Source organism: Bombina bombina, chromosome 6, assembly GCF_027579735.1.
Source record: "Bombina bombina isolate aBomBom1 chromosome 6, aBomBom1.pri, whole genome shotgun sequence".
NCBI lineage: Eukaryota > Metazoa > Chordata > Amphibia > Anura > Bombinatoridae > Bombina > Bombina bombina.
Window position 1 is genome coordinate 643,747,081 of NC_069504.1, and position 24,037 is coordinate 643,771,117.

Genomic DNA, 24,037 nt, shown 5'->3' on the forward strand with positions numbered 1-24,037 from the left:
CCGGAGCGGATGATGTTTACTCGGACGCCACTTATACCACTTCAACAACTCACGAGAGCTCTCTTTACCCAACACCTTATCCTTGGAGATTGCATTGGACTTCAGACAGATCACATTGGAATGGCTTCCACAATACAAACGCACTTTTACTAGTGAGCGGCTATATGGACAGCAACAGGTATGACAGTGTTGCAGCAACGTACGGCATTCCGTCTGACAGCAACCTGGTTTGCACTCAAGAATTAAGACATCCTGGACTACACATTCTACAAACTGGGGTTGGCTAATTGTTCCGAAAACCCTGCTATCTAGAACTCTCCTCAGCAAACTTATATGCCGATCCAGAGCCTCAGATGAAAATAAAGAACGCTATGCTGGTCGTTGTTTGCTATCAAGCAATAGTGGCTAATTAATGATGATCTGAAATATATTTACCCACATTATTTGGCTGCAACAGAGCTTATTATTAGAAGCAGAAGCCCCCCTGTAGACCAATACTGTAACTGTTCGGATAACTTTTTAGAAAGCTATGAGCTTTTGTGTCTTGTTTCACTAAACTTTTGTAAGGCTTTTGAAAGCTAAGAGCTTTTGTGTTTTGTTTTACTAAACTTTTGTAATACTTCAAACGTTATATATGCTTTTTAGTAGCCCACTGTCTCTTCCCAATAGTCTGTAGACTTCAAATAACAAATGGCCTTTTTCTACAATCTATTTTTTCTCTCTGCTGTATGTATCTCAGTTCTCCTAACTGAATTCTAGTTGTATGGATTTTATTTCGCCTTATAGTACATAACTTATTACAGCCTTATTGACCATGTTAGTGCAAAATCCTGCTAATAGATTTAATAGACCCTCCTGATTAAAGCAGCACTTTTTTTAGAAGAAAGCTTAAACACCTATATGGAAAGGTTTCCCTATGGTATTCACCCTGCATTATTCGTTTTAATTGTAGGGCAATTCTATGAGGTTGGCTATTGAGTTATTGTAGGAAACGAGCAGGATGCGATCCATCCGGAGTAAAAAGCAATCTTTATTGTAAATACAAAGTAAAAAACATGAAGAGTCCATCACATAGCAAATGAAGCCGTAATCATAGCCTGGTGTTTCTGGTTCACAGTACCTATTTAAGACCACAATGCATTTCTTCTTGGTTAAAATGAAAATTGATCAGACACACCTCCATTAAAGTAACACGGTAACAATGTGAAGTTTATACAAACACACTTATAGTGCAACTTAATATTCAGAGTTGATTTAGCTATGCTAGCCCATACATATGAGGACATTGTATATTTTACAAAAAACAAAATTTATGCTTACCTGATAAATATTTTTCTTTCCGGATATGGTGAGTCCACAATGTCATCAATTACTAGTGGGAATATAACTCCTGACCAGCAGGAGTCGGCAAAGAGCACCACAGCAAAGCTGTTAAGTGTCACTCCCCTACCCATAAACCTCAGTCACTCGATTAAAGGGAAATGGAACAGGAATAACACAAAGGTGCAAAAATGCCTGAGGTTTAGCAAAAATAACGGAAAGAAATTTATCAGGTAAGCATACATTTTGTTTTCTTTCCTAAGATATAGTGAGTCCACAAAGTCATCAATTACTAGCGGGAACCAATACCCAAGCTAGAGGGCACAGATGACTGGTGATTACCTCCCTGGTGGTTGCTATAAGCTGCTACGGTGATATTGTCCGACTGGACCCTGATAAACTGGTTATGGACAACTGAGGCCAAGTCATCAGTGCATTGAAAATCGCTCTTAACTCCAAGATGTTCATAGGGAGAGCAGACTCCTCTCAAGTCCATATTCCCTGAGCCTTAATCCCATACTGCTCCCCAGCCCAGCAGGCTGGCGTCTGCAGACACAATCACCCAGGTAGGTCTCCAGAAGCATGTGCCCTGAGATAGATGCTCCTGAGAAAACCACCACTGAAAAGACAACAAGATCTCTGAATGAGAGTTTGCCTGTTGAAAAGATGACACCTGTACCAAAATGTCGTCCAGGTAGGGCGCCACTGCAATACCTGAGAAAATTCTGGGAGCTGTGGCAAAGCCAGACGGAAGAGCCACAAACTGAAAGTGTCTGTCTAAAAAGACGCATCTCAGGAACTTGTGATCAAGAAGATACACATGGTCTATTCAATTTGGAAAGCTGGTGCCCTGAGAAACTTGTTGAGACCCTTAAGGTTCAGAGTAGGACAAAAAGTTCTCCCTCTTTTGGGAATCACGAACATCTTTGAATAGAACGAAAATTACTTTGACATAGAAAACTTTACCTCCTCCATTGACAGAGGCAAAGAGAATGACTGGGGTTTATGGGTAGGGGAGTGATATTCCCACTAGTAATAGATGACGTTGTGGATTCACCAAATCTTAGGAAAGAAATACATATATAAAATAGCAGAATTCACCAACATGGATAATCCATTATCAAACCGGTACCTTATGCATTTTTATGCATTGCATTATGTAGAGGCCACCTAGTGTTTATTATAGCATATATGTATATACATGTACTCTCAAAAATAACGAGGGGCTAGAAAAAATAATTATTGAATAAATAAAATTATTTACATAGAGGGGCAATAAGAGATATTAAAGGGACAGTCTAGTCCAAAAAAAACTTTCATGATTCAGATAGGGCATGTAATTTTAAACAATTTTCCAATTTACTTTTATCACCAATTTTTCTTTGTTCGCTTGGTATTCTTACTTGAAAGCTTAACCTAGGAGGTTCATATGCTAATTTCTTAGACCTTGAAGGCCGCCTCTTAAGAATGAATTTTAACAGGTTTTTCACCACTAGAGGGTGTTAGTTCATGTTTTTATATAGATAACACTGTGCTCGTGCACGTGAAGTTACCTGGGAGCCATCACTGATTGGCTAAACTGCAAGTCTGTCAAAGAACTAAAATAAAAGGGGCAGTCTGCAGAGGCTTAGATACAAGATGATCACAGAGGTAAAAAAATATATAAATATAACTGTGTTGGTTATGCAAAACTAGGGAATGGGTAAAAAAGGGATTATCTATCTTTTAAAACAATAACAATTCTGGTGTAGACTGTCCCTTTAAGGGATATTAGACTCAAGCTGTACAGGGGAGGCAGGAGTGCAGATCATTGTCAATAATTGATCAAATCATACTCTGAGTTCAACCCTAATGGGACTCGAGTTCTCATTTTAAATATCCAGAACATCTCCTGTCTACCCAAAAGCTTAAGGGTCTATCCGCCCCTCTCTTGGGTATTGTAACCCTTTCAATTATATGCCAGGAAAAAGTATCTGCTATAATGCTTTTGTACAAAATGTTGTACCAAAAACGTCTTGGCCTTACCCACATTGATAGTGGAGAGAAGCTCCCTTATTCTTGAATTGACATCCCGTGTCCTAAGGCCAACATATTGCAAAAAAACAAAATTTATGCTTACCTGATAAATGTATTTCTTTCTTGACACGATGAGTTGATGGATCATCTAATTACTATTGGGAATATCACTTCTGCCCAGCTGGAGGCGGCAAAGAGCACCACAGCAAAGCTGGTAAATATATCATCCCTTCCCTCCAACCCCAGTCATTGGACTGAAGTAAAGGAGAGAAAGGAAGCAACAAGGTGTAGAGGTGTCTAAAGTTTATAACATACCAACAACCTGTCTAAAAAACAGGGCGGGCTATGGACTCATCGTGTCAAGAAATAAATTTATCAGGTAAGCATAAATTTAGTTTTCTTTCTAATGACACGATGAGTCCACGGATCATCTAATTACTATTGGGAATCAATACCCAAGCTAGAGTACACAGATAAGGGAGGGACAAGTCAGGTAATCTAAACGGAAGGCACCACTGCTTGAAGAACCTTTCTCCCAAAAGCGGCCTCAGCCGAGGCAAAAGTGTCAAATTTATAGACTTTTTAAAAAGTGTGGAGAGGGGACCAATCTGTTCCACAGAAGCTTCATTTTTGAATGCCAAGGAAGAGGAAACAGCCCTCGTAGAATGAGCCGTAACTCTCTCTGGAGGCTACTGTCCAGCAGATTCATAGGCAAAGCGAATGATACTCTTCAGGCACAAAGAAAGAGAAGTAGCCGTAGCTTTCTGTACCTTACGTTTCCCAGAGAATACCACAAACCGAGCAGAAGACCTGTAAAATCGCCTGTAAATAGAATTTTAGTGCACGTACCACGTCCAGATTGTGCAGAAGCCGTTCCTTCTGAGAAGAAGGATTAGGACACAAGGAAGGAACAACAATCTACTGATTAATGTTCCGGTCTGAAACTACTTTAGGGAGAAACCCTAATTTAGTACGTAAAACCACCTTATCTGAATGAAAAATAAGGTAAGGGGACTCATACTGTAATGCCGAGAGCTCTGACACTCTACGAGCAGATGAAATGGCAATAAGAAACAAAACTTTCCAAGATAACTTAATATCTAAGGAATGCATAGGCTCAAACGGAGCCCCTTGAAGAACCTTAAGAACTAAGTTAAGACTCCAGGGAGGAGTAACTGGTTTGAACAAAGGCCTGATCCTGACCAAGGCCTGACAAAACGATTGCACGTCTGGGATGCCTGCCAGACGTTTATGTAACAAAATAAACAAGGCAGATATTTGACCCTTTAGGGAACTTGCCGATAAACCCTTCTCCAAACCTTCTTGGAGAAAGGACAGAATTCTAGGAATCCTAACTCTACTCCAAGAGTAGCCCTTGGATTCACACTAATATAGATATGTTTGCCATATCTTGTGGTAAATCTTTCTAGTCACAGGTTTACGAGCCTGAATCATGGTCTCAATGTCCGAGTTCGAAAATCCACGCTTGGATAAAATTAAGCGTTCAATCTCCAAGCAGTCAGCTTCAGAGAAACTAGATTTGGATGAAGGAAGGGCCCTTGAAGTAGAAGATCCTTCGTCAACGGAAGTCTCCAAGGTGGAAGAGATGACATGTCCACCAGGTCTGCATACCAAATCCTGCGAGCCCACGCCGGTGCAATGATAATCATTGACGCCCTTTCCTGCTTGATTCGAGCAATGACCCGAAGTAAAAGAGTGAACAGTGGAAATAGGTATGCAAGACTGAAATTCCAAGGTACCGCCAGAGCGTCTATCAGTACAGCCTGAGGGTCCCTTGACCTCGACCCCTACCTCAGGAGCTTGGCATTCTGCTGAGATTCCATGAGATCCAATTCCGGGTGACCCCATTTGAGAATTAGGCTGGAAAACACTTCTGGATGGAGCTCCCACTCCCCCGGGTGAAAGGTCTGTCTGCTCAGGAAGTCCGCCTCCCAGTTGTCCACTCCTGGAATGTGGATCGCCGACAGACAGCACTTGTGGGTTTCTGCCCACTGAATGATCTTGGCAACCTCTGTCATGGCCAAGGAACTCCAAGTTCCTCCCTGATGGTTGATGTAAGCCACTGAGGTTATATTGTCCGACTGGAACCTGATGAACCGGGCCGAAGCTAACTGAGGACAGGCCAGGAGAGCATTGAAGATTGCTCTCAGTTCCAGAATGTTTATGGGTAGAACAGACTCTGACCAAGTCCATGTTCCCTGAGCCTTTAGAGAGCCCCAGACTGCTCCCCATCCCAAAAGGCTGGCATCTGTTGTCACAATCACCCAAGAGGGTCTGCGAAAGCAGGTTCCCTGGAAGAGATGATCCAGAGACAACCACCAAAGTAGAGAATCCCTCGTCTCCTGCTCCAGCTGTAATCGCGGAGACAGATCCGCATAATCTCTGTTTCACTACCTGGGCATGCTTAACTGCAGAGGTCTGAGGTGGAAACGGGCGAACGGGATGATGTCCATTGCCACTACCATCAGCCCAATTACCTCCATGAACTGAGCCACTGATGGCCGAGGAGAGGACTAAAGTGCTAGGCAAGAATCAAAAATCTTTGATTTCCTGACTTTTGTCAGAAAAATCTTCATTGAAAAGGAATCTATTATAGTTCCCAAGAAAATTACCCTTGTATTTGGAACTAAGGAACTCTTTTCCAAATTCACCTTGCATCCGTGAGACCACAGGAAAGATAACATTTCCGTGTGAGATCTTGCTTGTTGAAAGGAAGGTGCCTGAACTAGAATGTCGCCCAGATAAGGTGCCACTGCAATGCCCCGCAATCGGAGCACCGCTAGCAGGTATCCCAGAACCTCTGAGAAAATTATGGGAGCTGTGGCAAAACCGAATGGAAGAGCCACAAACTGGAAGTGTTTGTCTAGAAATGCAAACCTTATAAACTTATGATGGTCCCTGTGTATGGGAACATGCAGGTACGCATCCTTTAAATTCACCGTTGTCATAAATTGACCCTCTTGGACCAAAGGAAGAATGGAAAGAATAGTTTCCATCTTGAAGGACGGCACTCTGAGGAATTTGTTTAGACTCTTTAGATCTAAAATAGGTCTGAAGGTTCCCTCCTTTTTGGGAACCTCGAACAGATTGGAATAGAACCCCAGACCCCATTCCTGCATTGGAACAGGAATTATCACTCCCAGGTCGGAGATGTCCACAACACAGTGTAAGAACGCCTCTCTTCTTGTCTGTTCTACAGATAATTTTGAAAGCAGAAACCTGCCCCTGGGAGGAAAGGTCTTGAATTCTAGTTTGTATCCCTGGGACACGATGTCCACCTCCCAGGGATCCTGAACATCTCGAACACAAGCCTGAGCGAAGAATGAAACTCTGCCCCCCACAAGGCAGACCCTTCATGCTGTTTTTGATTCAATAGTAGGCTTTTTGGATTGTTTTCCCTTGATCCAAGACTGATTGGGTCTCCAGGAAAGCTTGGTCTGCTCCTGCTTGGAGGAGGAAGTGGAAGGATTTCCCTTGAAATTTCGAAAGGAACGAAAATTACTCTGACGTCCCTTTTGTTTATTTCTCTTATCCTGAGGAAGGAAATGTCCCTTTCCTCCCGTAATGTCAGAAATTATTTCCGTCAACCCTGGCCCAAACAAAATATTTTCCTTTGTAAGGAATCGCCAAAAGTTTAGACTTAGATGACACATCCGCAGACCAAGATTTTAACCATAAAGCTCTGCGGGCCAGTACGGCAAAACCAGAAATCTTAGCTCCCAGCTTAATAAACTGAAGGGAAGCATCTGTGATAAAGGAGTTGGCCAACTTAAGTGCCTTTATCCTATCCTGGATTTCTTCGAGGGGAGTGTTTTCCCGAATAGATTCAGACAATGGGGCCTATCTATCAAGCTCCTAAAGGAGCTTGACGGCCCGTGTTTCTGGCGAGTCTTCAGACTTGCCAGAAACAGCAGTTATGAAGCTGCTCCATAACCCTGCCGCTGCTCCATAACCCTGTCCTCCTGCTCTGAGCAGGCTGACAGGAATCGCCACAATTCAACCCGATCGAGTACAATTGAGTTGATTGACACCTCCCTGCTGGCGGCCGATTGGCGAGTCTGTAGGGGGCGGCGTTGCACCAGCAGCTCTTGTGAGCTGCTGGTGCAATGCTGAATACGGAGAGCGTATTGCTCTCCGCATTCAGCGAGGTCTTGCGGACCTGATCCGCAGTGTCGGATCAGGTCCGCAAGACCTTTGTGAAATAGGGGCCAATGCATCAAACCAGTATGCTGCCGCACTAGTGACAGTAGCAATACAAATTGCGGGTTACCATTGTAAACCCTGGTGTACATACATCTTCTTGAGTAACCCCTCTAACTTCTTATCCATAGGATCCTTAAAGGAACAACTATCCTCTATAGGAATAGTAGCTCTCTTGGCTATCGTGGAAATTGCCCCTTCCACTTTGGCTACCGTCTGCCAAGATTCCTTGATAGAATCTGCTATAGGAAACATCTTTTTAAATACAGGGGATGGAGAAAAACATAATTTATGTAAGAACTTACCTGATAAATTCATTTCTTTCATATTAGCAAGAGTCCATGAGCTAGTGACGTATGGGATATACATTCCTACCAGGAGGGGCAAAGTTTCCCAAACCTCAAAATGGCTATAAATACACCCCTCACCACACCCACAAATCAGTTTAACGAATAGCCAAGAAGTGGGGTGATAAGAAAAAGTGCGAAAGCATAAACAATAAGGAATTGGAATAATTGTGCTTTATACAAAAAAATCATAACCACCACAAAAAAGGGCGGGCCTCATGGACTCTTGCTAATATGAAATAAATGAATTTATCAGGTAAGTTCTTACATAAATTATGTTTTCTTTCATGTAATTAGCAAGAGTCCATGAGCTAGTGACGTATGGGATAATGACTACCCAAGATGTGGATCTTCCACGCAAGAGTCACTAGAGAGGGAGGGATAAAATAAAGACAGCCAATTCCGCTGAAAATAATCCACACCCAAAATAAAGTTTAATTTTAAAAATATAAGCAGAAGATTCAAACTGAAACAGCTGCCTGAAGTACTTTTCTACCAAAAACAGCTTCAGAAGAAGAAAACACATCAAAATGGTAGAATTTAGCAAAAGTATGCAAAGAAGACCAAGTTGCAGCTTTGCAAATCTGATCAACCGAAGCTTCATTCTTAAATGCCCAAGAAGTAGAGACTGACCTAGTAGAATGAGCTGTAATCCTTTGAGGCGGAGTTTTGCCCGACTCAACATAAGCATGATGAATCAAAGATTTCAACCAAGATGCCAAAGAAATGGCAGAAGCTTTCTGGCCTTTTCTAGAACCGGAAAAGATGACAAATAGACTAGAAGTCTTTCGGAAAGTCTTAGTAGCTTCAACATAATATTTCAAAGCTCTAACAACATCCAAAGAATGCAATGATTTCTCCTTAGAATTCTTAGGATTAGGGCATAATGAAGGAACCACAATTTCTCTACTAATGTTGTTGGAATTCACAACCTTAGGTAAAAATTTAAAAGAAGTTCGCAACACCGCCTTATCCTGATGAAAAATCAGAAAAGGAGACTCACAAGAAAGAGCAGACAATTCAGAGACTCTTCTGGCAGAAGAGATGGCCAAAAGGAACAAAACTTTCCAAGAAAGTAATTTAATGTCCAATGAATGCATAGGTTCAAACGGAGGAGCTTGAAGAGCCCCCAGAACCAAATTCAAACTCCAAGGAGGAGAAATTGACTTAATGACAGGTTTTATACGAACCAAGGCTTGTACAAAACAATGAATATCAGGAAGATTAGCAATCTTTCTGTGAAAAAGAACAGAAAGAGCAGAGATTTGACCTTTCAAGGAACTTGCGGACAAACCTTTATCTAAACCATCCTGAAGAAACTGTAAAATTCTCGGAATTCTAAAAGAATGCCAGGAAAAATGATGAGAAAGACACCAAGAAATATAAGTCTTCCAGAGACTATAATATATCTCTCTAGATACAGATTTACGAGCCTGTAACATAGTATTAATCACAGACTCAGAGAAACCTCTTTGACCAAGAATCAAGCGTTCAATCTCCATACCTTTAAATTTAAAGATTTGAGATCCTGATGGAAAAAAGGACCTTGCGACAGAAGGTCTGGTCTTAACGGAAGAGTCCACGGTTGGCAAGAGGCCATCCGGACAAGATCCGCATAAAAAAACCTGTGAGGCCATGCTGGAGCTACCAGCAGAACAAACGAGCATTCCTTCAGAATCTTGGAGATTACTCTTGGAAGAAGAACTAGAGGCGGAAAGATATAGGCAGGATGATACTTCCAAGGAAGTGATAATGCATCCACTGCCTCCGCCTGAGGATCCCGGGATCTGGACAGATACCTGGGAAGTTTCTTGTTTAGATGAGAAGCCATCAGATCTATTTCTGGAAGTTCCCACATTTGAACAATCTGAAGAAATACCTCTGGGTGAAGAGACCATTCGCCCGGATGCAACGTTTGGCGACTGAGATAATCCGCTTCCCAATTGTCTATACCTGGAATATGAACCGCAGAGATTAGACAGGAGCTGGATTCCGCCCAAACCAGAATTTGAGATACTTCTTTCATAGCCAGAGGACTGTGAGTCCCTCCTTGATGATTGATGTATGCCACAGTTGTGACATTGTCTGTCTGAAAACAAATGAACGATTCTCTCTTCAGAAGAGGCCAAGACTGAAGAGCTCTGAAAATCGCACGGAGTTCCAAAATATTGATCGGTAATCTCACCTCCTGAGATTCCCAAACCCCTTGTGCCGTCAGAGACCCCCACACAGCTCCCCAACCTGTAAGACTTGCATCTGTTGAAATTACAGTCCAGGTCGGAAGAACAAAAGAAGCCCCCTGAACTAAACGATGGTGATCTGTCCACCACGTCAGAGAGTGTCGTACAATCGGTTTTAAAGATATTAATTGAGATATCTTTGTGTAATCCCTGCACCATTGGTTCAGCATACAGAGCTGAAGAGGTCGCATGTGAAAACGAGCAAAGGGGATCGCGTCCGATGCAGCAGTCATGAGACCTAGAATTTCCATGCATAAGGCTACCGAAGGGAATGATTGTGACTGAAGGTTTCGACAAGCTGAAATCAATTATAGACGTCTCTTGTCTGTCAAAGACAGAGTCATGGACACTGAATCTATCTGGAAACCCAAAAAGGTTACCCTTGTCTGAGGAATCAATGAACTTTTTAGTGAATTGATCCTCTAACCATGATCTTGAAGAAACAACAAAAGTCGGTTCGTATGAAATTCTGCTAAATGTGAAGACTGAGCAAGTACCAAGATATCGTCCAAATAAGGAAATACCACAATACCCTGTTCTCTGATTACAGACAGAAGGGCACATAGAACCTTTGTAAAAATTCTTGGAGCTGTTGCTAGGCCAAACGGCAGAGCCACAAACTGGTAATGCTTGTCCAGGAAAGAGAATCTCAGAAACTGATAGTGAGCTGGATGAATCGGAATATGCACATATGCATCCTGTAAATCTATTGTAGACATATAATGCCCTTGCTGAACAAAAGGCAGGATAGTCCTTACAGTTACCATTTTGAATGTTGGTATCCTTACATAACGATTCAATATTTTTAGATCCAGAACTGGTCTGAAGGAATTCTCCTTCTTTGGTACAATGAAGAGATTCGAATAAAACCCCAGCCCCTGTTCCAGAACTGGAACTGGCATAATTACTCCAGCCAACTCTAGATCTGAAACACATTTCAGAAATGCTTGAGCTTTCGCTGGGTTTACTGGGACACGGGAAAGAAAAAATCTCTTTGCAGGAGGTCTTATCTTGAAACCAATTCTGTACCCTTCTGAAATAATGTTCTGAATCCAAAGATTGTGAACAGAATTGATCCAAATTTCTTTGAAAAAACGTAATCTGCCCCCTACCAGCTGAGCTGGAATGAGGGCCGCACCTTCATGTGGACTTAGAAGCTGGCTTTGCTTTTCCAGAAGGCTTGGATTTATTCCAGACTGGAGATGGTTTCCAAACTGAAACTGCTCCTGAGGATGAAGGATCAGGCTTTTGTTCTTTGTTGAAACGAAAGGAACGAAAACGATTATTAGCCCTGTTTTTACCCTTAGATTTTTTATCCTGTGGTAAAAAAGTTCCTTTCCCACAAGTAACAGTTGAGATAATAGAATCCAACTGAGAACCAAATAATTTATTACCCTGGAAAGAAAGGGAAAGTAGAGTCTATTTAGAAGACATATCAGCATTCCAAGTTTTAAGCCATAAAGCTCTTCTAGCTAAAATAGCTAGAGACATAAACCTGACATCAACTCTGATAATATCAAAAATGGCATCACAGATAAAATTATTAGCATGTTGAAGAAGAATAATAATGTTATGAGAATCATGATCTGTTACTTGTTGCGCTAAAGTTTCCAACCAAAAAGTTGAAGCTGCAGCAACATCCGCCAAAGATATAGCAGGTCTAAGAAGATTACCTGAACACAAATAAGCTTTTCTTAGAAAGGATTCAATTTTCCTATCTAAAGGATCCTTAAAGGAAGTACCATCTGCCGTAGGAATAGTAGTACGTTTAGCAAGGGTAGAGATAGCCCCATCAACTTTAGGGATTTTGTCCCAAAACTCTAATCTGTCAGACGGCACAGGATATAATTGCTTAAAACGTTTAGAAGGAGTAAATTAATTACCCAAATTATTCCATTCCCTGGAAATTACTTCAGAAATAGCACCAGGAACAGGAAAAACTTCTGGAATAACTACAGGAGATTTAAAGAGCTTGTCTAAACGTTTAGATTTAGTATCAAGAGGACCAGAATCCTCAATTTCTAATGCAATTAGGACTTCTTTAAGTAAAGAACGAATAAATTCCATTTTAAATAAATATGAAGATTTATCAGCATCAACCTCTGAAACAGAATCCTCTGAACCAGAAGAATCATTAGAATCAGAATGATGATGTTCATTTAAAAATTCATCTGGATAAAGAGAAGTTTTAAAAGACTTTTTATGTTTACTAGAAGGAGGAATAACAGACATAGCCTTCTTAATGTATTAAGAAACAAAATCTCTTATGTTATCAGGAACACTCTGAACATTAGATGTTGATGGAACTGCAACAGGTAATGGTACTTTACTAAAGGAAATATTTTCTGCATTAACAAGTTTGTCATGACATTTAATACAAACAACAGCTGGAGGAACAGCTACCAAAAGTTTACAGCAGATACACTTAGCTTTGGTAGTTCCAGCACCAGGCAGCGATTTTCCTGAAGTATCTTCTGACTCAGATGCAACATGAGACATCTTGCAATATGTAAGAGAAAAAACAACATATAAAGCAAAATTGATCAAATTCCTTAAATGACAGTTTCAGGAATGGGAAAAAATACCAAAGAACAAGCTTCTAGCAACCAGAAGCAATGAAAAATGAGACTTAAATAATGTGGAGACAAAAGCGACGCCCATATTTTTTTAGCGCCAAATAAGACGCCCACATTATTTGGCGCCTAAATGCTTTTGGCGCCAAAAATGACGCCACATCCGGAACGCCGACTTTTTTGGCGCAAAAGAACGTCAAAAAATGACGCAACTTCCGGCGACACGTATGACGCCGGAAACAGAAAAGATTTTTTGTGCCAAAAAAGTCTGCGCCAAGAATGACGCAATAAAATGAAGCATTTTTAGCCCCCGCGAGCCTAACAGCCCACAGGGAAAAAGTCAAATTTTTTAAGGTAAGAAAAAATGATTGATTCAAATGCATTATCCCAAATATGAAACTGACTGTCTGAAAATAAGGAATGTTGAACATCCTGAGTCAAGGCAAATAAATGTTTGAATACATATATTTAGAACTTTATAAAAAAGCGCCCAACCATAGCTTAGAGTGTCACAGAAAATAAGACTTACTTACCCCAGGACACTCGTCTACATGTTGTAGAAAGCCAAACCAGTACTGAAACGAAAATCAGCAGAGGTAATGGTATATATATATATAAGAGTATATCGTCGATCTGAAAAGGGAGATAAGAGATGAATCTCTACGACCGATAACAGAGAACCTATGAAATAGACCCCGTATAAGGAGATCATTGCATTCAAATAGGCAATACTCTCCTCACATCCCTCTGACATTCACTGCACGCTGAGAGGAAAACCGGGCTCCAACCTGCTGCGGAGCGCATATCAACGTAGAATCTAGCACAAACTTACTTCACCACCTCCATAGGAGGCAAAGTTTGTAAAACTGATTTGTGGGTGTGCTGAGGGGTGTATTTATAGGCATTTTGAGGTTTGGGAAACTTTGCCCCTCCTGGTAGGAATGTATATCCCATACATCACTAGCTCATGGACTCTTGCTAATTACAAAAGGGATACCCGGTCACTCCCATTCCTTAGCAATAATCTGAGTAGCTCGATCTGGTACAGGAAAAACTTCCACCATGGAAGGTACATCAAAATATTTATTTAGCTTACTGGATTTTTTAGGATTGACAACGACCGTGGTGTCGCTGTCATCCAGTGTAGCTAAAACCTCCTTGAGTAACAGACGAAGCTTAAACCTGAAGGATACAACTTCAGTATCAGCAGGAGGAATTACACTGTCTGAGTCTGATATTTCACCTTCAGATGCTACCGAAGTATCCTCCTCCTCAGGCTTCTTGGAGGGGGCATTCGAAATAGCAACAACTGTGTCAGTAACCTCACTTACTGAATGCTTACTTTTCCTCTTGCGTTTTCCCTGCAGCATGGGAAAAGCAGACAACGCATCAGAGACCGCAGAGGACATGAGGGGAGCGATGTCTTGCAACGTCTAGGTGGAGTTTCAGTGGAAGCGCAGGGCACTGCATGAGTGGGCGAAAACATTTTGGACACTTGAGGAGAAAGCTGTGGTATACATTGAACATTGTCATTAGACTCCTGAACAGCATCCGCCTTAGACAATGTTGGCTCAGAAAAAAGTCTATCCCTGTAATTTAAAGTTCTCTCAATACATGAGGAACAGAAAGGGATAGGTGGTTCCACATTAGCATCAAAACATAAAGAACAAGTAACATTTTGCAAGGCTTCTTGGTCTATTCTGACTCACAATGGAACAAATTACCACAAAAAAATACTTACATTTTTAATAAAAATGAAAACACAAACAACTTTACTGTAACTTTGAATTTTAAAACGTAACTTTTTTATTTTTTGTAGTAAGTAACTAAACAGTGTTAAGCAAGTACTACTGACGACCTCCACACCTCAGCTTAGCTTTGCTGAGGTGCCTACCTGCCCTGCTGACACCGGATAGTATATCTCCAGTAAAAGATCCGGAACTCGACTTGCAGTATAATGAACAGCTGTCCGGTCCTAAAAGCGCAGTTTTAAAACGTATTATGCACTTTCCTCCGGTCACAGTGAATGAAGGGGTAATGCATACAAATGCATAAGGTACCAGTTTGATAATGGATAATCCATGTTGGTGAATTCTGTTATTATATATATGTATTTCTGTAAAATATACAATAAGTCCTCATATGTATGAGCTAAATCAACTCTGAATATTAAGTTGCACTATGAGTGTGTTTGTATAAACTTCACATTGTTACTGTTACTTTAATGGAGGTGCGCTTGATCAATTTTTATTAAACTAATAAGAAATGCATTGTGGTCTTAAAAAGGTACTGTGAACCAGAAACACCAGGCTATGATTACGGCTTCGGCTAAAACGTGTAAGCCGTTTCTGTTCACAGCACCTCCATTTGCTATGTGATGGACTCTTCATGTTTTTAAATTTGTATTTACTATAAAGATTGCTTTTTACACCAGACAGATCGCATCCTGCTTTTTTACTGTTTCTTCATCAGCCAGAGATCAGGTCCGGGCTTCTCTGAATAGCCAAGTACCCCATTGGCCGTAGCGTCCACATGTGACTCCACACGTTACCAGATGACGGATTGTCTGACTGACGATCATGGCGCTAGAAGTGTAAACTGTAGGAAGAGGGATAGAAGGGCTTCGGACAGCTCCACGGAGGTTATTGCTTGAGAGGTGACTGAGGACTCCGATTCCATCCACAACGTTCACTCAGCGCGAGGGGGATATTGGAGTCACACTGGTGAGCAACAATCAACTATTGATTGTTGACACGCTACATATATATATATATATATCGCTGGCCATCAGGGGGAAGCTGTTAATCCAACATAGTGGCGTTTTGTACGCTGGGAAAATTAACTCACTGTGGTTTTGCCTGTGATATCCTATCTTTTGTTATTGTACCTTGCACATCATGTTGTAGATGAAGATCCATAGGTTTGGGTCATGTAAATGCTTTGCTGGGGGCACATGGTTCACCTATTCTTGGTAAGCTGACATTCTTATTTAGTTATTAGCCCTAAAAAGTGCTAGATATGCCCTGCTGTATACGGCCGGTGCAGTGGGTCAACCTTTCGGACCTTAGGGACCACTAAACTCACAATTTTGAATCCCGAGGACCACTAACATGATTTTTTTTTTAAAAGATACAATATATATAAATATATATATATATATATATATATATATATACACACATATTGTACATAGCTAGAATAACCATAGCTAAGTTTACATTATGTATATATTTACACATTTTTAAGAATTATTTTTTGGAATTAACTAATTGAATGACAGAACTGAGAGAATACTTCCAAATGACAGATGAAGGGTGAGTGCCAACTTTTAAACTGGAAACAGAGAGGCAGAAAGTGGGAAAAGAATAATGTTTAAAAGGACCACAAGACTTCCAAGTTACCTCCCCAGTTAGGAATTAATCATCATCATGGAAAGACATCGGAGTCATAAATTAATTTTATATCAGAAAGCTCTCAAAATGGATGTGAGCTAATCACGACTGATATTTCTGGCAATTACTATAATACTGGTGGGATATGGCTGATCTGCTGGATGGCAATTACTGGAATTCAGGTGGAATAAAATTATTAGAATGAAAAATAATGAATATTTAATAAAAAAAAAGAAGATGGAGGGGAGGAAGACAAACAGTGATGTAAGTCCATCTGAAGGAATTAGGAAAATTACTACAGGTAAAGGAAAGAAAATAAATTAAATAACATAATTTATGCTTACCTGATAAATTTATTTCTCTTGTAGTGTGTTCAGTCCACGGGTCATCCATTACTTATGGGATATATTCTCCTTCCCAACAGGAAGTTGCAAGAGGATCACCCAAGCAGAGCTGCTATATAGCTCCTCCCCTCACATGTCATATCCAGTCATTCGACAAGACGAGAAAGGAAAAACTATAGGGTGCAGTGGTGACTGGAGTTTTAATTAAAATTTAGAACTGCCTCAAAAAAAGACAGGGCGGGCCGTGGACTGAACACACTACAAGAGAAATAAATTTATGAGGTAAGCATAAATTATGTTTTCTCTTGTTAAGTGTGTTCAGTCCACGGGTCATCCATTACTTATGGGATACCAATACCAAAGCTAAAGTACACGGATGATGGGAGGGACAAGGCAGGAACATTAAACAGAAGGAACCACTGCCTGTAGAACCTTTCTCCCAAAAACAGCCTCCGAAGAAGCAAAAGTGTCAAATTTGTAAAATTTTGAAAAAGTGTGAAGCGAAGACCAAGTTGCAGCCTTGCAAATCTGTTCAACAGAGGCCTCATTCTTAAAGGCCCAGGTGGAAGCCACAGCTCTAGTGGAGTGAGCTGTAATTCTTTCAGGGGGCTGCTGTCCAGCAGTCTCATAGGCTAACCGTATTATGCTACGAAGCCAAAAAGAGAGAGAGGTGGCCGAAGCCTTTTGACCTCTCCTCTGTCCAGAATAAACGACAAACAGAGAAGAAGTTTGCCGAAAATCTTTAGTTGTCTGTAAGTAGAACTTCAGGGCACGGACTACGTCCAGATTATGCAAAAGTAGTTCCTTCTTTGAAGAAGGATTAGGACATAATGATGGAACAACAATCTCTTGATTGATATTCCTGTTAGAAACAACCTTAGGTAAAAACCCAGGTTTAGTACGCAGAACTACCTTGTCTGAATGAAAAATCAGATAAGGAGAATCACAATGTAAGGCAGATAACTCAGAGACTCTTCGAGCCGAGGAAATAGCCATCAAAAACAGAACTTTCCAAGATAAAAGCTTAATATCAATGGAATGAAGGGGTTCAAACGGAACACCCTGAAGAACTTTAAGAACCAAGTTTAAGCTCCACGGAGGAGCAACAGTTTTAAACACAGGCTTAATCCTAGCCAAAGCCTGACAAAAAGCCTGGACGTCTGGATTCTCTGCCAGACGTTTGTGTAAAAGAATAGACAGAGCAGAAATCTGTCCCTTTAACGAACTAGCGGATAAACCCTTTTCTAAACCTTCTTGTAGAAAAGCCAATATCCTAGGAATCCTAACCTTACTCCATGAGTAACTCTTGGATTCACACCAATATAAATATTTACGCCATATCTTATGGTAAATTTTTCTGGTAACAGGTTTCCGAGCCTGTATTAATGTATCAATTACCGACTCCGAAAAACCACGCTTTGATAGAATCAAGCGTTCAATCTCCATGCAGTCATCCTCAGAGAAATTAGGCTTGGATGGTTGAAAGGACCCTGAATTAGAAGGTCCTGCCTCAGAGGCAGAGACCATGGTGGACAGGACGACATGTCCACTAGGTCTGCATACCAGGTCCTGCGTGGCCACGCAGGCGCTATCAGAATCACCGATGCTCTCTCCTGTTTGATCCTGGCAATCAGTCGAGGTAGGAACGGAAATGGTGGAAACACATAAGCCATGTTGAAAACCCAAGGAGCTGCTAGTGCATCTACAAGCACCGCTCCCGGGTCCCTGGACCTGGATCCGTAACAAGGAAGCTTGGCGTTCTGGCGAGATGCCATGAGATCCAGCTCCGGTTCGCCCCAACGAAGAATCAGTTGAGCAAAGACCTCCGGGTGAAGTTCCCACTCCCCCGGATGAAAGGTCTGGCGACTTAGAAAGTCCGCCTCCCAGTTCTCCACGCCTGGGATGTAGATCGCTAACAGGTGACAAGAGTGAGACTCTGCCCAGCGAATTATCTTCGAGACTTCCAACATCGCTAGGGAACTCCTGGTTCCCCCTTGATGATTGATGTAAGCCACAGTCATGATGTTGTCCGACTGAAATCTGATGAACCTCAGTGTTGCTAACTGAGGCCAAGCTAGAAGAGCATTGAATATTGCTCTTAACTCCAGAATGTTTATTGGGAGGAGTTTCTCCTCCTGAGTCCACGATCCCTGAGCCTTCAGGGAGTTCCAGACTGCACCCCAGCCTAGTAGGCTGGCATCTGTTGTTACAATCGTCCGATCAGGTCTGCGAAAAGTCATTCCTTTGAACAGATGAACCCGCGACAACCACCAGAGAAGAGAATCTCTGGCCTCCTGGTCCAGATTTAGTAAAGGGGACAGATCTGAGTAATCCCCATTCCACTGACTTAGCATGCATAGTTGCAGCGGTCTGAGATGCAGGCGCGCAAATGGCACTATGTCCATTGCCGCGACCATTAAGCCGATTACTTCCATGCACTGAGCAACTGATGGGCTTGGAATGGAATGAAGGACACGGCAAGCATTTAGGATCTTTGATAACCTGGACTCCGTCAGGTAAATCTTCATCTCTACAGAATCTATAAGAGTCCCTAGAAAGGGAACCCTTGTGAGTGGTAACAGAGAACTCTTTTCCATGTTCACTTTCCACCCATGCAACCTCAGAAATGCTAGAACTATCTCTGTATGAGACTTTGCATTTTGAAAACTTGACGCTTGTATCAGAATGTCGTCTAGGTACGGAGCCACCGCTATGCCTCGCGGTCTTAGTACCGCCAGAAGCGAGCCCAGAACCTTTGTAAAAATTCTCGGGGCCGTCGCCAACCCGAATGGAAGAGCTACAAACTGGTAATGCCTGTCTAGAAAGGCAAACCTTAGGTACCGATAATGATTTTTGTGAATCGGTATGTGAAGGTAGGCATCCTTTAAGTCCACTGTGGTCATATATTGACCCTCTTGGATCATGGGTAAGATGGTTCGAATAGTTTCCATCTTGAACGATGGAACCCTTAGGAATTTGTTTAAGATCTTCAGGTCCAAGATTGGCCTGAAGGTTCCCTCTTTTTTGGGAACCACAAACAGATTTGAGTAAAAACCTTGCCCTTGTTCCGTCCGCGGAACCGGGTGGATCACTCCCATTACTAAGAGGTCTTGTACACATCGTAGAAATGCCTCTTTCTTTATTAGATTTGTTGATAACCTTGACAGATGAAATCTCCCTTGTGGAGGAGAAGTTTTGAAGTCCAGAAGGTATCCCTGAGATATAATCTCCAACGCCCAGGGATCCTGGACATCTCTTGCCCAGGCCTGGGCGAAGAGAGAAAGTCTGCCCCCACTAGATCCGTTTCCGGATAGTGGGCCCTTTCTTCATGCTGTCTTAGGGGCAGAAGTAGGTTTTCTGGCCTGCTTGCCCTTGTTCCAGGACTGGTTGCCTTTCCAACCCTGTCTGTAACGAGTAGCAGTCCCTTCCTGTTTTGGAGCGGAGGAAGTTGATGCTGCTCCTGCCTTGAAATTACGAAAGGCACGAAAATTAGACTGTTTGGCCTTTGATTTGGCCCTGTCCTGAGGAAGGGTGTTACCTTTACCTCCAGTAATGTCAGCAATAATTTCTTTCAAGCCGGGCCCGAATAAGGTTTGCCCTTTGAAAGGAATATTAAGCAATTTAGATTTAGAAGTTACATCTGCTGACCAGGATTTAAGCCATAGCGCTCTGCGCGCATGGATGGCGAATCCGGAGTTCTTAGCCGTTAGTTTGGTTAAATGCACAACGGCATCCGATACAAAAGCATTAGCTAGCTTAAGGGCTTTAAGCTTATTCATAATCTCATCCAATGGTGCTGTGCGAATAGCCTCTTCCAGAGACTCAAACCAAAATGCCGCTGCAGCAGTGACGGGTGCAATGCATGCGCAAGAGGCTGTAATATAAAACCTTGTTGAACAAACATTTTCTTAAGGTAACCTTCTAATTTTTTATCCATTGGATCTGAGAAAGCACAACTATCCTCCACCGGGATAGTGGTACGCTTGGCTAAAGTAGAAACTGCTCCCTCCACCTTAGGGACCGTCTGCCATAAGTCTCGTGTGGTGGCGTCTATTGGGAACATTTTTCTAAATATCGGAGGAGGGGAAAAGGGCACACCGGGTCTATCCCACTCCTTGCTAATAATCTCTGTAAGCCTTTTAGGTATAGGAAAAACGTCAGTACACACCGGTACCGCATAGTATTTATCCAGCCTACATAATTTCTCTGGGATTGCAACCGTGTCGCAATCATTCAGAGCCGCTAACACCTCCCCTAGCAATACACGGAGGTTCTCAAGCTTAAATTTAAAATTTGAAATTTCTGAATCCGGTCTCCCAGGATCAGATCCGTCACCCACAGAATGAAGCTCTCCGTCCTCATGTTCTGCAAATTGTGACGCAATATCGGACATGGCTCTCGTGTCATCGGCGCGCTCTGTCCTAAACCCAGAGCTATCGCGCTTGCCTCTTAACTCAGGCAAATTAGATAATACTTCTTTCATAACATTAGCCATATCATGCAAAGTGATTTGTAAGGGCCTTGATGTACTTGGCGCCACAATCTCACGCACCTCCTGAGCGGGAGGCGAAGGTACTGACACGTGAGGAGAGTTAGGCGGCATAACTTCCCCCTCGTTGTCTGGTGATAATTTCTTTACCAGTAAAGACTGACTCTTATTTAAAGTAACATCAATACAATTGGTACACATATTTCTATTGGGCTCCACATTGGCTTTTAAACATAATGAACAAGTAGATTCATCTGTATCAGACATGTTTAAACAGACTAGCAATGAAGGCTAGCAAGCTTGGAAAAAATCTTTCAATAAATTTACAAGCAATAGAAAAAACGCTGCAGCGCTTTTAAAAACACAAAAAACTGTCACAGTTGAAATAAAAATGAACTAATTCAGTTATAGCAAACAATTTTAACAGTAAATGTATGAATTTAGCAGAGGATTGCACCTCAATACCCAAAAAACGGATAATCAATTTAAGATTTAACGCTTTTATCACAGTCAAACACACTGTCACAGGTCTGCTGTGACTGATTACCTCCCTCAAAAATGAATTTTGAAGACCCCTGAGCTCTCTGGAGACGTCCTGGATCAAGGAGGAAGAAGCAGGAAGACTGTGCTAGAATTTAACTGCGCAACAAGGCACTAAAAAAGGCCCCTCCCACTCATATTACAACAGTGGGAGACCTGTTATAACGGTTTCTATGCAGAAATATACGTTAGCCATATGGAAAAAAATCATGCCCAAAAAGATTTATCACCAAAGTACCTCACAAAACGAATAACATGCCAGTAAACGTTTTAAAAACAACTTTCCAGTGTTATGCAAAGTTATCACTAAGCCTGCTACCAGTCGCTTCTACTGCAGTTAAGGCTCATACATTTATTTCAGTATTAACAGTATTTTCTCAGTCAAATTCTAGTCCCTAGAAAATAAATCAACTGCGCCTACATTTATCAGCCTGATACCAGTCGCTACTACTGCATTAAAGGCTGTACTTACATCATATGGGTAAAAGCAGTGTTTTCTTAGTCAATTCCATTCCTAGAAAATATTACTGCACATACCTCATTTGCGGGGAATCCCGCATGCTATTCCCTTTTCTGAAGTTACCCCACTCCTCAGAATGTGCGAGAACAGCCAGTGGATCTTAGTTACGTCTGCTAAGATCATAGAAAACGCAGGCAGATTCTTCTTCTAAATACTGCCTGAGAGAAAAAACAGCACACTCCGGTGCCATTTTAAAATAATAAACTTTTGATTGAAGAATAATTAGGTAAAAAAACTCCTATCTCCTTCTTTGTTGAGACTTGCAAGAGAATGACTGGATATGACATGTGAGGGGAGGAGCTATATAGCAGCTCTGCTTGGGTGATCCTCTTGCAACTTCCTGTTGGGAAGGAGAATATATCCCATAAGTAATGGATGACCCGTGGACTGAACACACTTAACAAGAGAAATAAGAGATTTTTTTTTTATTAAAGATTTTCTTTTTTTATATACTTTAATTTCACTATTTCAAGCCAAGACTAAACCAACCTCTGCTGGCTTTAGAATGGAAGCATCTTCCTCTGAGTGGGCGAGAGGAGTTAAAAATACAAACAAGTTGCGCAGTACTACGCAACGTGCTTAGGGAGATTGTAATTTAACTCCTCTTCCTCTGTTGGTTGTCCAGCCAGGCACTGTAGGGAGTTGCAGCGCAACGGGGGCGACACCATCAGAGGAGATGAATTCCTGCTTGATGGTGTCAAGGACCACCAGTGGTTGGCAATTGCTGATCTATAGGGTATTTACCAGTCCATTATTCTACTTTCCAATAGCACCTCAAATGTTTGAAGGGGATTGGTATTAAACCTTATAAAACGTTTGCACAATCTTCTATAAAGAAACCTTGACTCTTATCTATATTTGCTTAAAGTACTAGGCTAGGGTAGGGTATGAGACACAAGTGTAGCCATCGCTAGCTTGCGGGCTGAGAAAACCATATGAGTACTTACCCAGTAAAGTCCCTTCCACTACTCTTACCCTATGGAGGTCCTGGGAGACAAACAGCCCATCCTGTACTGTAACACACAGTAGAGTATGTATATATATAGCGATACTTGTGGCACAACTCCAGCAAGAAGATTTTTTTTTTTTTTTTGCACAATCAGTACTCTCCTAAATCCTTCTTTTCAAAGAACTATCCATTGAGGGAAATTGTGGCATTAATATCCCTGTAGACCTTCATAAGTTTGAGCAACTCTATTTTTGCCTGCACCTTGTTGACATAGTAACATAGTAGATGAGGTTGAAAAAAGACCGAAGTCCATCGAGTTCAAATTATACAAATCTAAAAAATATACAAAAAGCTCCAGTTAAATTTAAATAATCCCACTAAAAGGTGACCCATTTAAAACTAGCAATCATATCCATGAATTTTGTTTATAAACAAAAATGTATCCAAATAATTTTTAAATGTATCAAGGGTATTGGCATTCACTACCTCCTTTGGTAATGAGTTCCACAATTGTATTGCTCTTACAGTGAAAAAACGTTTCCGTTGCAGGAGATTAAATCTCCTTTCCTCCAACCTTAAATTGTGACCTCTGGTCACAAAAATGTTCTTGGAATAAACAGAGCTTCTGCCATCTCTGTATATGAGCCTTGAATATATTTATATAAAGTAATCACGTCACCTCTTAAGCGCCTTTTTACTAAAGAAAACAGACCCAGTTTGGCTAGCCTCTCCTCATAGGTTAAATTCTCCAATCCCCTTATTAGCTTTGTGGCCCTTCTCTGAACTTTTTCTAGTTCTGCAATATCTTTTTTTGCGATTGGTCCCCAGAACTGCACTCCATACTCAAGGTGAGGTCTTACCAGGGCTTTAAATAGTGACAGAATTATGCTTTCCTCCCTTGAGTCAATGCCTCTTTTAATACATGTTAGTATCTTATTAGCCTTTGATGCTGCTGCCCTGCATTGTGCACCCATCTTTAGCTTGTTATTAATTACTACCCCCAAATCCCTTTCCTCCTGTGTTTGGCTAAGTCTTGTCCCATTTAAATAATACATTGATCTGCTTATTTTTACTTCCAAAATGTAG

At 41.5% G+C, this 24,037-nt stretch overlaps 1 protein-coding gene across 1 annotated transcript in view; it reads right to left on the minus strand.

The window, feature by feature from the left end:
• FANCI (FA complementation group I) overlaps nucleotides 1-24,037 on the minus strand; it is a 763,169-nt gene that overhangs the window by 186,165 nt on the left and 552,967 nt on the right. The gene's annotated exons all lie outside the window — the stretch shown is intronic.